The sequence below is a fragment of the Salmo trutta genome, chromosome 20, assembly GCF_901001165.1.
Source record: "Salmo trutta chromosome 20, fSalTru1.1, whole genome shotgun sequence".
Lineage (NCBI taxonomy): Eukaryota > Metazoa > Chordata > Actinopteri > Salmoniformes > Salmonidae > Salmo > Salmo trutta.
The window spans coordinates 824,375-842,948 of NC_042976.1; positions in this window are offsets into that span (position 1 = coordinate 824,375).

The window sequence follows — 18,574 nt, forward strand, 5'->3', positions numbered from 1 at the left end:
TCAACACAACATTATTTGTGACAAATGAAAACATATGCACACAGTCAAGGTGGGAATTATGGGGGGGGCTCAGAGACGTTAGCTCCCCTAAATTCAGAAAAAGTCAACCTTTGGGGATGGTCTCTAAATAATGTTAATTAAACATTCTCCAATATCTTTCAATGTAGTGGTAGATATGTTTTATGGTGGTAAATATGAAAATAAATCTGTGAGCGCTAACCACTCAGTACTGCTGAATCATTTAAGCTAGACACCAATATCACTAGACACCTAGTCACAGCTAGACACCAATATCACTAGACAACTAGTCTACAGCTAGGCACCAATATCACTAGACAACTAGTCTACAGCTAGACACCAATATCACTAGACACCAATATCACTAGACAACTAGTCTACAGCTAGACACCAATATCACTAGACACCAATATCACTCGACACCAATATCACTAGACAACTAGTCTACAGCTAGACACCAATATCACTAGACAACTAGTCTACAGCTAGACACCAATATCACTAGACAACTAGTCTCCAGCTAGACACCAATATCACTAGACACCAAAATCACTAGACAACTAGTCTACAGCTAGACACCAATATCACTAGACACCAATATCACTCGACACCAATATCACTAGACAACTAGTCTACAGCTAGACACCAATATCACTAGACAACTAGTCTCCAGCTAGACACCAATATCACTAGACATCAATATCACTAGACAACTAGCCTACAGCTAGACACCAATATCACTAGACACCAATATCACTAGACACCAATATCACTAGACACCTAGCCTACAGCTAGACACCAATATCACTAGACAACTAGCCTACAGCTAGACACCAATATCACTAGACAACTAGCCTCCAGCTAGACACCAACATCACTAGACAACTAGCCAACAGCTAGACACCAATATCACTAGACAACTAGTCTAGAGCTAGACACCAATATCACTAGACACCAATATCACTAGACAACTAGCCAACAGCTAGACACCAATATCACTAGACAACTAGTCTACAGCTAGACACCAATATCACTAGACAACTAGACACCAATATCACTAGACACCAATATCACTAGACAACTAGTCTACAGCTAGACACCAATATCACTAGACACCAATATCACTAGACAACTAGTCTACAGCTAGACACCAATATCACTAGACAACTAGCCTACAGCTAGACACCAATATCACTAGACAACTAGACACCGATATCACTAGACACCAATATCACTAGACAACTAGTCTACAGCTAGACACCAATATCACTAGACACCAATATCACTAGACAACTAGCCTAGAGCTAGACACCAATAACACTAGACAAATAGTCTACAGCTAGACACCAATATCACTAGACAACTAGTCTACAGCTAGACACCAATATCACTAGACAACTAGCCTACAGCTAGACACCAATATCACTAGACAACTAGTCTAGAGCTAGACACCAATATCACTAGACAACTAGTCTACAGCTAGACACCAATATCACTAGACAACTAGTCTACAGCTAGACACCAATATCACTAGACAACTAGCCTACAGCTAGACACCAATATCACTAGACAACTAGTCTAGAGCTAGACACCAATATCACTAGACAACTAGCCTACAGCTAGACACCAATATCACTAGACAACTAGTCTAGAGCTAGACACCAATATCACTAGACACCAATATCACTAGACAACTAGCCTACAGCTAGACACCAATATCACTAGACAACTAGTCTAGAGCTAGACACCAATATCACTAGACACCAATATCACTAGACACCAATATCATTAGACAACTAGTCTACAACTAGACACCAATATCACTAGACAACCAGCCTACAGCTAGACACCAATATCACTAGACAACTAGTCTAGAGCTAGACACCAATATCACTAGACAACTAGTCTACAGCTAGACACCAATATCACTAGACAACTAGTCTACAGCTAGACACCAATATCACTAGACAACTAGCCTACAGCTAGACACCAATATCACTAGACAACTAGTCTAGAGCTAGACACCAATATCACTAGACACCAATATCACTAGACACCAATATCACTAGACAACTAGCCTACAGCTAGACACCAATATCACTAGACAACTAGTCTAGAGCTAGACACCAATATCACTAGACACCAATATCACTAGACACCAATATCATTAGACAACTAGTCTACACCTAGACACCAATATCACTAGACAACTAGTCTACAGCTAGACACCAATATCACTAGACAACTAGCCTAGAGCTAGACACCAATATCACTAGACAACTAGATACCAATATCACTAGACAACTAGCCAACAGCTAGACACCAATATCACTAGACCACTAGCCTCCAGCTAGACACCAACATCACTAGACAACTAGCCAACAGCTAGACACCAATATCACTAGACAACTAGTCTAGAGCTAGACACCAATATCACTAGACACCAATATCACTAGACAACTAGCCAACAGCTAGACACCAATATCACTAGACACCTAGACACCAATATCACTAGACACCAATATCACTAGACAACTAGTCTACAGCTAGACACCAATATCACTAGACAACTAGTTTACAGCTAGACACCAATATCACTAGACACCAATATCACTAGACAACTAGTCTAGAGCTAGACACCAATATCACTAGACACCAATATCACTAGACAACTAGCCAACAGCTAGACACCAATATCACTAGACACCTAGACACCAATATCACTAGACAACTAGTCTAGAGCTAGACACCAATATCACTAGACACCAATATCACTAGACAACTAGCCTCCAGCTAGACACCAACATCACTAGACAACTAGCCAACAGCTAGACACCAATATCACTAGAAAACTAGTCTAGAGCTAGACACCAATATCACTAGACACCAATATCACTAGACACCAATATCACTAGACAACTAGTCTACAGCTAGACACCAATGTCACTAGACACCAATATCACTAGACAACTAGTCTACAGCTAGACACCAATATCACTAGACACCAATATCACTAGACAACTAGTCTACAGCTAGACACCAATATCACTAGACACCAATATCACTAGACAAATAGTCTACAGCTAGACACCAATATCACTCGACACCAATATCACTAGACAACTAGTCTACAGCTAGACACCAATATCACTAGACAACTAGTCTACAGCTAGACACCAATATCACTAGACAACTAGTCTACAGCTAGACACCAATATCACTAGACACCAATATCACTAGACAACTAGTCTACAGCTAGACACCAATATCACTAGACAACTAGTCTACAGCTAGACACCAATATCACTAGACAACTAGCCTAGAGCTAGACTACAATAACACTAGAAACCTAGACACCAATATCAATAGACACCAATATCACTAGACAACTAGCCAACAGCTAGACACCAATATCACTAGACAACTAGTCTACAGCTAGACACCAATATCACTAGACAACTAGACACCAATATCACTAGACACCAATATCACTAGACAACTAGTCTACAGCTAGACACCAATATCACTAGACACCAATATCACTAGACAACTAGTCTACAGCTAGACACCAATATCACTAGACAACTAGCCTACAGCTAGACACCAATATTACTAGACAACTAGAAACCGATATCACTAGACACCAATATCACTAGACAACTAGTCTACAGCTAGACACCAATATCACTAGACACCAATATCACTAGACAACTAGCCTAGAGCTAGACACCAATATCACTAGACAACTAGTCTACAGCTAGACACCAATATCACTAGACAACTAGTCTAGAGCTAGACACCAATATCACTAGACAACTAGTCTACAGCTAGACACCAATATCACTAGACAACTAGTCTACAGCTAGACACCAATATCACTAGACAACTAGCCTACAGCTAGACACCAATATCACTAGACAACTAGTCTAGAGCTAGACACCAATATCACTAGACACCAATATCACTAGACAACTAGCCTACAGCTAGACACCAATATCACTAGACAACTAGTCTAGAGCTAGACACCAATATCACTAGACAACTAGTCTACAGCTAGACACCAATATCACTAGATAACTAGTCTACAGCTAGACACCAATATCACTAGACACCAATATCACTAGACAACTAGCCTACAGCTAGACACCAATATCCCTAGACAACTAGTCTAGAGCTAGACACCAATATCACTAGACAACTAGTCTACAGCTAGACACCAATATCACTAGATAACTAGTCTACAGCTAGACACCAATATCACTAGACAACTAGCCTACATCTAGACACCAATATCACTAGACAACTAGTCTAGAGCTAGACACCAATATCACTAGACACCAATATCACTAGACACCAATATCACTAGACAACTAGCCTACAGCTAGACACCAATATCACTAGACAACTAGTCTAGAGCTGGACACCAATATCACTAGACAACTAGTCTACAGCTAGACACCAATATCACTAGACAACTAGTCTACAGCTAGACACCAATATCACTAGACAACTAGTCTACAGCTAGACACCAATATCACTAGACAACTAGTCTAGAGCTAGACAACAATATCACTAGACAACTAGTCTACAGCTAGACACCAATATCACTAGACAACTAGTCTACAGCTAGACACCAATATCACTCGACACCAATATCACTAGACAACTAGTCTACAGCTAGACACCAATATCACTAGACAACTAGTCTACAGCTAGACACCAATATCACTAGACAACTAGTCTACAGCTAGACACCAATATCACTAGACAACTAGTCTCCAGCTAGACACCAATATCACTAGACACCAAAATCACTAGACAACTAGTCTACAGCTAGACACCAATATCACTAGACAACTAGTCTACAGCTAGACACCAATATCACTAGACAACTAGTCTCCAGCTAGACACCAATATCACTAGACATCAATATCACAAGACAACTAGCCTACAGCTAGACACCAATATCACTAGACACCAATATCACTAGACACCAATATCACTAGACACCTAGCCTACAGCTAGACACCAATATCACTAGACAACTAGCCTACAGCTAGACACCAATATCACTAGACAACTAGCCTACAGCTAGACACCAATATCACTAGACACCAATATCACTAGACACCAATATCACTAGACACCTAGCCTACAGTTAGACACCAATATCACTAGACAACTAGCCTACAGCTAGACACCAATATCACTAGACAACTAGCCTCCAGCTAGACACCAACATCACTAGACAACTAGCCAACAGCTAGACACCAATATCACTAGACAACTAGTCTAGAGCTAGACACTAATATCACTAGACACCAATATCACTAGACAACTAGCCAACAGCTAGACACCAATATCACTAGACAACTAGTCTACAGCTAGACACCAATATCACTAGACAACTAGACACCGATATCACTAGACACCAATATCACTAGACAACTAGTCTACAGCTAGACACCAATATCACTAGACACCAATATCACTAGACAACTAGCCTAGAGCTAGACACCAATATCACTAGACAACTAGTCTACAGCTAGACACCAATATCACTAGACAACTAGTCTACATCTAGACACCAATATCACTAGACAACTAGCCTACAGCTAGACACCAATATCACTAGACAACTAGTCTAGAGCTAGACACCAATATCACTAGACAACTAGTCTACAGCTAGACACCAATATCACTAGACAACTAGTCTACAGCTAGACACCAATATCACTAGACAACTAGTCTACAGCTAGACACCAATATCACTAGACAACTAGCCTACAGCTAGACACCAATATCACTAGACAACTAGTCTAGAGCTAGACACCAATATCACTAGACAACTAGCCTACAGCTAGACACCAATATCCCTAGACAACTAGTCTAGAGCTAGACACAAATATCACTAGACAACTAGTCTACAGCTAGACACCAATATCACTAGACAACTAGTCTACAGCTAGACACCAATATCACTAGACAACTAGCCTACAGCTAGACACCAATATCACTAGACAACTAGTCTAGAGCTAGACACCAATATCACTAGACACCAATATCACTAGACAACTAGCCTACAGCTTGACACCAATATCACTAGACAACTAGTCTAGAGCTAGACACCAATATCACTAGACACCAATATCACTAGACACCAATATCATTAGACAACTAGTCTACAACTAGACACCAATATCACTAGACAACCAGCCTACAGCTAGACACCAATATCACTAGACAACTAGTCTAGAGCTAGACACCAATATCACTAGACAACTAGTCTACAGCTAGACACCAATATCACTAGACAACTAGTCTACAGCTAGACACCAATATCACTAGACAACTAGCCTACAGCTAGACACCAATATCACTAGACAACTAGTCTAGAGCTAGACACCAATATCACTAGACACCAATATCACTAGACACCAATATCACTAGACAACTAGCCTACAGCTAGACACCAATATCACTAGACAACTAGTCTAGAGCTAGACACCAATATCACTAGACACCAATATCACTAGACACCAATATCATTAGACAACTAGTCTACACCTAGACACCAATATCACTAGACAACTAGTCTACAGCTAGACACCAATATCACTAGACAACTAGCCTAGAGCTAGACACCAATATCACTAGACAACTAGACACCAATATCACTAGACAACTAGCCAACAGCTAGACACCAATATCACTAGACCACTAGCCTCCAGCTAGACACCAACATCACTAGACAACTAGCCAACAGCTAGACACCAATATCACTAGACAACTAGTCTAGAGCTAGACACCAATATCACTAGACACCAATATCACTAGACAACTAGCCAACAGCTAGACACCAATATCACTAGACACCTAGACACCAATATCACTAGACACCAATATCACTAGACAACTAGTCTACAGCTAGACACCAATATCACTAGACAACTAGTTTACAGCTAGACACCAATATCACTAGACACCAATATCACTAGACAACTAGTCTAGAGCTAGACACCAATATCACTAGACACCAATATCACTAGACAACTAGCCAACAGCTAGACACCAATATCACTAGACACCTAGACACCAATATCACTAGACAACTAGTCTAGAGCTAGACACCAACATCACTAGACACCAATATCACTAGACAACTAGCCTCCAGCTAGACACCAACATCACTAGACAACTAGCCAACAGCTAGACACCAATATCACTAGAAAACTAGTCTAGAGCTAGACACCAATATCACTAGACACCAATATCACTAGACACCAATATCACTAGACACCAATATCACTAGACAACTAGTCTACAGCTAGACACCAATGTCACTAGACACCAATATCACTAGACAACTAGTCTACAGCTAGACACCAATATCACTAGACACCAATATCACTAGACAACTAGTCTACAGCTAGACACCAATATCACTAGACACCAATATCACTAGACAACTAGTCTACAGCTAGACACCAATATCACTCGACACCAATATCACTAGACAACTAGTCTACAGCTAGACACCAATATCACTAGACAACTAGTCTACAGCTAGACACCAATATCACTAGACAACTAGTCTACAGCTAGACACCAATATCACTAGACACCAATATCACTAGACAACTAGTGTACAGCTAGACACCAATATCACTAGACAACTAGTCTACAGCTAGACACCAATATCACTAGACAACTAGCCTAGAGCTAGACTACAATAACACTAGAAACCTAGACACCAATATCAATAGACACCAATATCACTAGACAACTAGCCAACAGCTAGACACCAATATCACTAGACAACTAGACACCAATATCACTAGACACCAATATCACTAGACAACTAGTCTACAGCTAGACACCAATATCACTAGACACCAATATCACTAGACAACTAGTCTACAGCTAGACACCAATATCACTAGACAACTAGCCTACAGCTAGACACCAATATTACTAGACAACTAGACACCGATATCACTAGACACCAATATCACTAGACAACTAGTCTACAGCTAGACACCAATATCACTAGACACCAATATCACTAGACAACTAGCCTAGAGCTAGACACCAATATCACTAGACAACTAGTCTACAGCTAGACACCAATATCACTAGACAACTAGTCTACAGCTAGACACCAATATCACTAGACAACTAGCCTACAGCTAGACACCAATATCACTAGACAACTAGTCTAGAGCTAGACACCAATATCACTAGACAACTAGTCTACAGCTAGACACCAATATCACTAGACAACTAGTCTACAGCTAGACACCAATATCACTAGACAACTAGTCTACAGCTAGACACCAATATCACTAGACAACTAGCCTACAGCTAGACACCAATATCACTAGACAACTAGTCTAGAGCTAGACACCAATATCACTAGACAACTAGCCTACAGCTAGACACCAATATCCCTAGACAACTAGTCTAGAGCTAGACACCAATATCACTAGACAACTAGTCTACAGCTAGACACCAATATCACTAGATAACTAGTCTACAGCTAGACACCAATATCACTAGACAACTAGCCTACAGCTAGACACCAATATCACTAGACAACTAGTCTAGAGCTAGACACCAATATCACTAGACACCAATATCACTATACACCAATATCACTAGACAACTAGCCTACAGCTAGACACCAATATCACTAGACAACTAGTCTAGAGCTAGACACCAATATCACTAGACAACTAGTCTACAGCTAGACACCAATATCACTAGACAACTAGCCTAGAGCTAGTCTACAATAACACTAGAAACCTAGACACCAATATCACTAGACACCTAGACACCAATATCACTAGACACCAATATCACTAGACACCAATATCACTAGACACCAATATCACTAGACAACTAGCTTACAACTAGACACCAATATCACTAGACACCAATATCACTAGACAACTAGCCTACAGCTAGACACCAATATCACTAGACACCAATATCACTAGATAACTAGCCTACAGCTAGACACCATTATCACTAGACACCTAGACACCAATATCACTAGACACCTAGACACCAATATCACTAGACACCTAGACACCAATATCACTAGACAACTAGTCTACAGCTAGACACCAATATCACTAGACAACTAGCCTATAGCTAGACACCAATATCACTAGACACCAATATCACTAGACAACTAGCCTACAGCTAGACACCAATATCACTAGACACCAATATCACTAGACAACTAGTCTACAGCTAGACACTAATATCACTAGACACCAATATCACTAGACACCAATATCACTAGACAACTAGTCTACAGCTAGACACCAATATCACTAGACACCAATATCACTAGACACCAATATCACTAGACAACTAGCCTACAGCTAGACACCAATATCACTAGACAACTAGTCTACAGCTAGACACCAATATCACTAGACACCAATATCACTAGACACTAATATCACTAGACAACTAGTCTACAGCTAGACACCAATATCACTATACACCAATATCACTAGACAACTAGTCTACAGCTAGACACCAATATCACTAGACAACTAGCCTACAGCTAGACACCAATATCACTAGACAACTAGCCTACAGCTAGACACCAATATCACTAGACACCAATATCACTAGACAACTAGTCTACAGCTAGACACCAATATCACTAGACAACTAGCCTACAGCTAGACACCAATATCACTAGACACCAATATCACTAGACAACTAGCCAACAGCTAGACACCAATATCACTAGACACCAATATCACTAGACACCAATATCACTAGACAACTAGCCAACAGCTAGACTACCAGCAGGGTTGGGGAGTAACGGATTACATGTAAGGGATTACAAGAAACGTTAACTGTAGTAAGTTACGTTACCAGCTGAAATATTGTAATCAGATTACTGATTACTTTTGAAAAACCAGATGTCTACTTTGAGGATTACTTTTAAATTCAGAAAGGATGTTTGCAAGAAATGTTTTTGATATTTCAGGTTTCTCAATCACATTCAAATCAGGATGGAAAAAAGGTGCAAGTTTAAGTTTGTTCCACCTGAGAGAGTCTGACCACCAATCAGAGACCACTATGGTGACACACCAAATGATGACCACCAATCAGAGACACCTATGATGACACACCAAATGATGACCACCAATCAGAGACCACTATGATGACACACCAAATGATGACCACCAATCAGAGACCACTATGATGACCACACCAAATGATGACCACCAATCAGGGACACCTATCATAACACGCCAAATGATGACCACCAATCAGAGACACCTATGATAACACACCAAATGATGACCACCAATCAGAGACCACTACGATGACACACCAAATGATGACCACCAATCAGAGACCACTATGATGACACACCAAATGATGACCACCAATCAGAGACACCTATGATGACCACCAATCAGAGACCACTATGATGACACACCAAATGATGACCACCAATCAGAGACCACTACAATGACACACCAAATGATGACCACCAATCAGAGACCACTATGATGACACACCAAATGATGACCACCAATCAGAGACCACTATGATGACACACCAAATGTGTTTGATGGATCGTGGGAAAAGAGCAAGAATAGGCTTCTGTAGGCTATAGTCCAAGCTATGTCTTCCAACGGTGCGACTGCAGTCGGCATCCAAAGATTATCCAACCAGTAGTGTTGTAGTCTACGGCGATACGGATATAAATTATTATTGATATCTACATAGCGCATTGATGTGAATCACACTGCTGCTCTCTCATTTAGCTATATGCCCGTTACGGATTGTGGTTGTTGTGGATGGACGTCCACAAATCTAAATGTGTATTTGAACCCGAATAAGGTTTGAATTTCAGAAGTTTAAGCTGCCTGTCAATCATTGTTTTTGAAACCAGTGGACAGCCAGTGAAAAACGCGCACTTGCAACAGCTGTACAGTGTGGATCCCAGCCTATAGAATAACAGCTGCATAGTGTGGATCCCAGCCTATAGAATAACAGCTGCATGGTGTGGATCCCAGCCTATAGAATAACAGCTGCATAGTGTGGATCCCAGCCTATAGAATAACAGCTGCATAGTGTGGATCCCAGCCTATAGAATAACAGCTGCATAGTGTGGATCCCAGCCTATAGAATAACAGCTGCATAGTGTGGATCCCAGCCTATAGAATAACAGCTGCATAGTGTGGATCCCAGCCAATAGAATAACAGCTGCATAGTGTGGATCCCAGCCTATAGAATAACAGCTGCATAGTGTGGATCCCAGCCAATAGAATAACAGCTGCATAGTGTGGATCCCAGCCAATAGAATAACAGCTGCATAGTGTGGATCCCAGCCTATAGAATAACAGCAGTGTGGATCCCAGCCTATAGAATAACAGCTGCATAGTATGGATCCCAGCCTATAGAATAACAGCTGCATGGTGTGGATCCCAGCCTATAGAATAACAGCTGCATGGTGTGGATCCCAGCCTATAGAATAACAGCTGCATAGTGTGGATCCCAGCCTATAGAATAACAGCTGCATGGTGTGGATCCCAGCCTATAGAATAACAGCTGTACAGTGTGGATCCCAGCCTATAGAATAACAGCTGCATAGTGTGGATCCCAGCCAATAGAATAACAGCTGCATAGTGTGGATCCCAGCCTATAGAATAACAGCTGCATAGTGTGGATCCCAGCCTATAGAATAACAGCTGCATAGTGTGGATCCCAGCCTATAGAATAACAGTGTAGATCCCAGCCTATAGAATAACAGCTGCATAGTGTGGATCCCAGCCTATATAATAACAGCTGCATAGTGTGGATCCCAGCCTATAGAATAACAGCTGCATAGTGTGGATCCCAGCCTATAGAATAACAGCTGTATAGTGTGGATCCCAGCCTATAGAATAACAGCTGCATAGTGTGGATCCCAGCCTATAGAATAACAGCTGCATGGTGTGGATCCCAGCCTATAGAATAACAGCAGTGTGGATCCCAGCTTATAGAATAACAGCTGCATGGTGTGGATCCCAGCCTATAGAATAACAGCAGTGTGGATCCCAGCCTATAGAATAACAGCTGCATGGTGTGGATCCCAGCCTATAGAATAACAGCAGTGTGGATCCCAGCCTATAGAATAACAGCTGTATAGTGTGGATCCCAGCCTATAGAATAACAGCTGCATAGTGTGGATCCCAGCCTATAGAATAACAGCTGCATAGTGTGGATCCCAGCCTATAGAATAACAGCTGCATAGTGTGGATCCCAGCCTATAGAATAACAGCTGCATAGTGTGGATCCCAGCCTATAGAATAACAGCTGCATAGTGTGGATCCCAGCCTATAGAATAACAGCTGCATAGTGTGGATCCCAGCCTATAGAATAACAGCTGCATAGTGTGGATCCTAGCCTATAGAATAACAGCTGCATAGTGTGGATCGCAGCCTATAGAATAACAGCTGCATAGTGTGGATCCTAGCCTATAGAATAACAGCTGCATAGTGTGGATCCCAGCCTATAGAATAACAGCTGCATAGTGTGGATCCTAGCCTATAGAATAACAGCTGCATAGTGTGGATCGCAGCCTATAGAATAACAGCTGCATAGTGTGGATCCTAGCCTATAGAATAACAGCTGCATAGTGTGGATCCCAGCCTATAGAATAACAGCTGCATGGTGTGGATCCCAGCCTATAGAATAACAGCTGCATAGTGTGGATCCCAGCCTATAGAATAACAGCTGCATAGTGTGGATCCCAGCCTATAGAATAACAGCTGCATGGTGTGGATCCCAGCCTATAGAATAACAGCTGCATAGTGTGGATCCCAGCCTATAGAATAACAGCTGCATGGTGTGGATCCCAGCCTATAGAATAACAGCTGCATGGTGTGGATCCCAGCCTATAGAATAACAGCTGCATGGTGTGGATCCCAGCCTATTTTTCGGGGTGGTTTGTAACACGTCCATTTCCATTCATCAAATGGCACAAGTATACGGCCTCCCGAGTGGCGCAGCGGTCTAAGGTACTGCGTTGCAGTGCTAGAGGTGTCACTACATAACCTGGTTCATACCCCGGTGGTGTCACAACCAGCTGGGAGTCCCATAGGGCGGCTCACAATTGGCCCAGCGTTGTCTGGGTTTGGACTGGGGGACAGGGGGGGTAGGCCATCATTCTAAATAAAAATGTGTTCTTAACTGACTTGCCTAGTTAAATAAAGGTAAAATACATGCTGTTTGGATGCTGGATCTCATTTAAAATGACTCAACAGTATTCACCTCGACTACGACAGTAAAATAAATAACTGACACCCTTTAACATAGAGTTCCAGTCTATGTTAAGGGTCCAGAACAGAGGCTGGAAAATACACAGTTTTAAATTGAGCCATGACTACATGGAACTCTCTGCTGGCCCAGGTAACTCAAGCTACCAATAAGACCAGATAAAAAAAAACAGATAAAAGAACAGCTTACAGCAAGACGGGACTGTGAAGAGTAACAGACATTTTTATCATTTGGTGTTGTATTTGGCATTGTACTATGTATTTTATTATGTATGTGATATGTTGTTGGGATACGACTGTGATATGTGGTTGTCTTGCTGTACTAGCTGTGGGTCGCTTTGGATGGGAGCATGACTATATCGCTAAATTACTAAATTGTAATGTGAATGTAAAGTATACTCGGTCATAAACAGACTTTACACTGTACTTCAGAAAGTATTCACACCACTTTTACTTTTTACACATAGTTGTTGTTACAGCTTGAATTTAAAATTGATTCAATTGAGATTTTGTGTCACTGATCTACACACAATACCCCGTAATGTTAAAGTCGAATTTTGTTTTTTGAAATTTCTTTAAATTAATAAAACATTTCAAGCTGAAATGTTTTGAGTCAATCAGTATTCAACCCCTTTGGTTGGGCAAGCCTAAATAAGTTCAGGAGTAGAAATGTGCTTAACAAATTGCTTGAGAAAATGCATGGGCTGATTCCATGTTCAATAATAGTGGTTAAGATAATCTTTAAATGACTACCTCATCTCTGTACCCCACGCATACAATTATCTGTAAGGTCCCTCAGTCAAGTAGTGAATTTCAAACACAGATTCAACCACAAAGACCAGGGAGGTTTTCCAATGCCTCGCAAAGAAGGGCACCTATTGGTAGATGGGTAAAAAAAAAACAGACGTTGAATATCCTTTTGAGCATGAAGTTATTAATGACACTTTGGATGGTGTATCAATACACCCAGTCACTACAAAGATACAGGCGTCCTTCCTAACTCAGTTGCCGGTGAAGAAGGAAACCGCTCAGGGTTTTCATCATGAGGCCAATGGTGACTTTAAAACAGTTACAGATTAATGGCTGTGATAGAAAACTGAGGATGGATCAACAACATTGTAGTTACTCCACAATACTAACCTGAAGGACAGAGTGAAAAGAAGGAAGCCTGTACAGACTTAAAATATTCAAAAAAATGCATCCTGTTTGCAGCAAGGCACCTCCAAAAATGTGGCAAAGAAATACACTTTTTGTCCTGAATACAAAGTGTTATGTTTGGGGAAAATCCAACAAAACACATCACTGAGTACCACTCTCCATATTTTCCAGCATGGTGGTGGCTGCATCATGTTATGGGTATGCGTGTCATCGGCAAGGACTGGGGGGTTTTGTAGGATAAAAAAATCAAGGGTATACAGCTATAAGCACAGGCAAAATCCTAGAGGAAAACCTGGTTCAGCCTGCTTTCCAACAGACAGAGACAAATTCACCTTTCAGCGGGACAGTAACATAAAACACTAGGCCAAATACACAATGGAGTAGATTGCCAAGAATGCATTGAATGTTCCTGAGTGGCCTAGTTACAGTTTTGATTCAAATCGACTTGAAAATCTACGGCAAGACTTGAAAATGGCTGTCTAGCAATAATCAACAATCAACTTGACAGAGCTTAAGAATAATTGGCAAATATTGTACAATTCAGGTGTGCAAAGCTCTTAGAAACGTACCCAGAAAGACTCACAGCTCTTAGAGACTTACCCAGAAAGACTCACAGCTCTTAGAGACTTACCCAGAAAGACTCACAGCTCTTAGAGACTTACCAGAAAGACTCGCCGCTCTTACAGACTTACCCAGAAAGACTCACAGCTCTTAGAGACTCACCCAGAAAGACTCACAGCTCTTAGAGACTCACCCAGAAAGACTCACAGCTGTAATGGCCACCAAAGGTGGTTCTAACATGTATTGATTCAGGGGTGTGAGTACATGTATTGATTCAGAGTGTGAGTACATGTATTGATTCAGGGGTGTGAGTACATGTATTGATTCAGGGGTGTGAGTACTTATTTAAATGAGATATTACATTTCATTTTCAATAAATTAGCAAAACATGTATAAAAACATGTTTTCAGTTTGTCATTATGCGGTATTTTGTATGGATGGGTGAGAAAAAAATATATATTTAATTTTGATTTCAGGTTGTAAAACAACAAAATGTGGAACAAGTCAAGGGGTGTGAATACTTTCTGAAAGCACCGTATGTTATGTTGTTATGTGTTTTATTGGTTGTGTGTTGTTTCCTGTTTTGGACCCCAGGAAGAGTAGCCCCAGCCTCTGCAGCAGCTAATTGGGGATCCTAATAAATACTAATACTCCATCGCTATGGTAACTATGTTATGTTGTTATGTGTTTTATTGGTTGTGTGTTGTTTCCTGTTTTGGACCCCAGGAAGAGTAGCCCCAGCCTCTGCAGCAGCTAATTGGGGATCCTAATTGGGGATCCTAATCGCTATGGTAACCGGCAGCTGTCACCCTCCATGTTCGAATTCATTATTGAATCTTAAATTATCTAACAACATTCCAACCTTTTTTTTTATCTAGTCGTAATATTATTTAATGATTCCACTATTTGTATAAGTTTGCATCACTTTCAATGATTGAGTTTAATTTTCAAGGCGAATCGCAAATTCCACGACATTGAACAGATTTCAGTTGTTTATTGGTAATACAAAGGTTGCTATACAGGTAAAGAATGAGTGTTGTTGTGTATGTCTGGTTAATATTAAAGTTTATATCCAAGGATGTCGTGTACTGATGTGACGTACTGATGTATAACGTCACCACGCCAGTAAAGGAATGAGCTGACAGTGGACAGGAATGGAGCAAAAACATGTCGAAGTTTACCTCTGAGTCTGGTTGATTCAATTCAATATAATATCCTAACTTAGCACAAGTTGTAAGTATAAGTTTTGAACAATGTTGATGAGGATAATGTTTGAAAACAATGGTTAAATCTGAAAAGTGGTCATGTTGCTGCTGTGGCTATGGAACCCTGACCTATTCACCGGACGTGCTACCTGTCCCAGACCTGCTGTCCCAGACCTGCTGGAACCCTGATCTGCTGTCCCAGACCTGCTGGAACCCTGACCTATTCACCGGACGTGCTACCTTGTCCCGGACCTGCTGTTTTCGACTCTCTCTCTACCGCACCTGCTGTCTCTAAACTCTGAATGATCGGCTATGAAAAGCCAACTGACATTTACTCCTGAGGTGCTGACCTGTTGCACCATCGACAACCACTGTAATTATCATTATTTGACCCTGTTGGTCATCTAGAGACTCACAGCTTTACTAGACACTGGAGGACGTGTCTGTCAGAGATCTACACACAGCTTTACTAGGCAGACCAGCTATCACCCATATACTATATATATATATATATATATATATATATATATATATACACACACACACACAACACCCATGGACTATATATATATACTGCTCAAAAAAATAAAGGGAACACTTAAACAACGCATCCTAGATCTGAATGAAAGAAATAATCTTATTAAATACTTTTTTCTTTACATAGTTGAATGTGCTGACAACAAAATCACACAAAAATAATCAATGGAAATCCAATTTATCAACCCATGGAGGACTGGATTTGGAGTCACACTCAAAATTAAAGTGGAAAACCACACTACAGGCTGATCCAACGTTGATGTAATGTCCTTAAAACAAGTCAAAATGAGGCTCAGTAGTGTGTGTGGCCTCCACGTGCCTGTATGACCTCCCTACAACGCCTGGGCATGCTCCTGATGAGGTGGCGGATGGTCTCATGAGTGATCTCCTCCCAGACCTGGACTAAAGCATCCGCCAACTCCTGGACAGTCTGTGGTGCAACGTGGCGTTGGTGGATGGAGCGAGACATGATGTCCCAGATGTGCTCAATTGGATTCAGGTCTGGGGAATGGGCGGGCCAGTCCATAGCATCAATGCCTTCCTCTTGCAGGAACTGCTGACACACTCCAGCCACATGAGGTCTAGCATTGTCTTGCATTAGGAGGAACCCAGGGCCAACCGCACCAGCATATGGTCTCACAAGGGGTCTGAGGATCTCATCTCGGTGCCTAATGGCAGTCAGGCTACCTCTGGCGAGCACATGGAGGGCTGTGCGGCCCCCCTAAGAAATGCCACCCTACACCATGACTGACCCACCACCAAACCGGTCATGCTGGAGGATGTTGCAGACAGCAGAACGTTCTCCACGGCGTCTCCAGACTCTGTCACGTCTGTCACGTGCTCAGTGTGAACCTGCTTTCATCTGTGTAGAGCACAGGGCGCCAGTGGCGAATTTGCCAATCTTGGTGTTTTCTGGCAAATGCCAAACGTCCTGCACGGTGTTGGGCTGTAAGCACAACCCCCACCTGTGGACATCGGGCCCTCATACCACCCTCATGGAGTCTGTTTCTGACCGTTTGAGCAGACACATGCACATTTGTGGCCTGCTGGAGGTCATTTTGCAGGGCTCTGGCAGTGCTTCTCCTGCTCCTCCTTGCACAAAGGCGGAGGTAGCGGTCCTGCTGCTGGGTTGTTGCCCTCCTACGGCCTCCTGCACGTCTCCTGATGTACTGGCCTGTTTCCTGGTAGTGCCTTCATGCTCTGGACACTACGCTGACAGACACAGCAAACCTTCTTGCCACAGCTCGCATTGATGTGCCATCCTGGATGAGCTGCACTACCTGAGCCACTTGTGTGGGTTGTAGACTCCGTCTCATGCTACCACTAGAGTGAAAGCACCGCCAGCATTCAAAAGTGACCAAAACATCAACCAGGAAGCATAGGAACTGAGAAGTGGTCTGTGGTCCCCACCTGCAGAACCACTCCTTTATTGGGGGTGTCTTGCTAACTGCCTATAATTTCCACCTGTTGTCTATTCCATTTGCACAACAGCATGTGAAATTTATTGTCAATGAGTGTTGCTTCCTAAGTGGACAGTTTGATTTCACAGAAGTGTGATTGACTTGTAGTTACATTGTGTTGTTTAAGTGTTCCCTTTATTTTTTTGAGCAGTGTATAAACAACACCCATATACTATATATATACTATATATATAAACAACCCCCATATACTATATATATATATATATATATATATATATATATATACATACAATACATATATACATACATATATACATACATACAAAACACCCATATAATATATATATATTTATATATATACACACACACAACA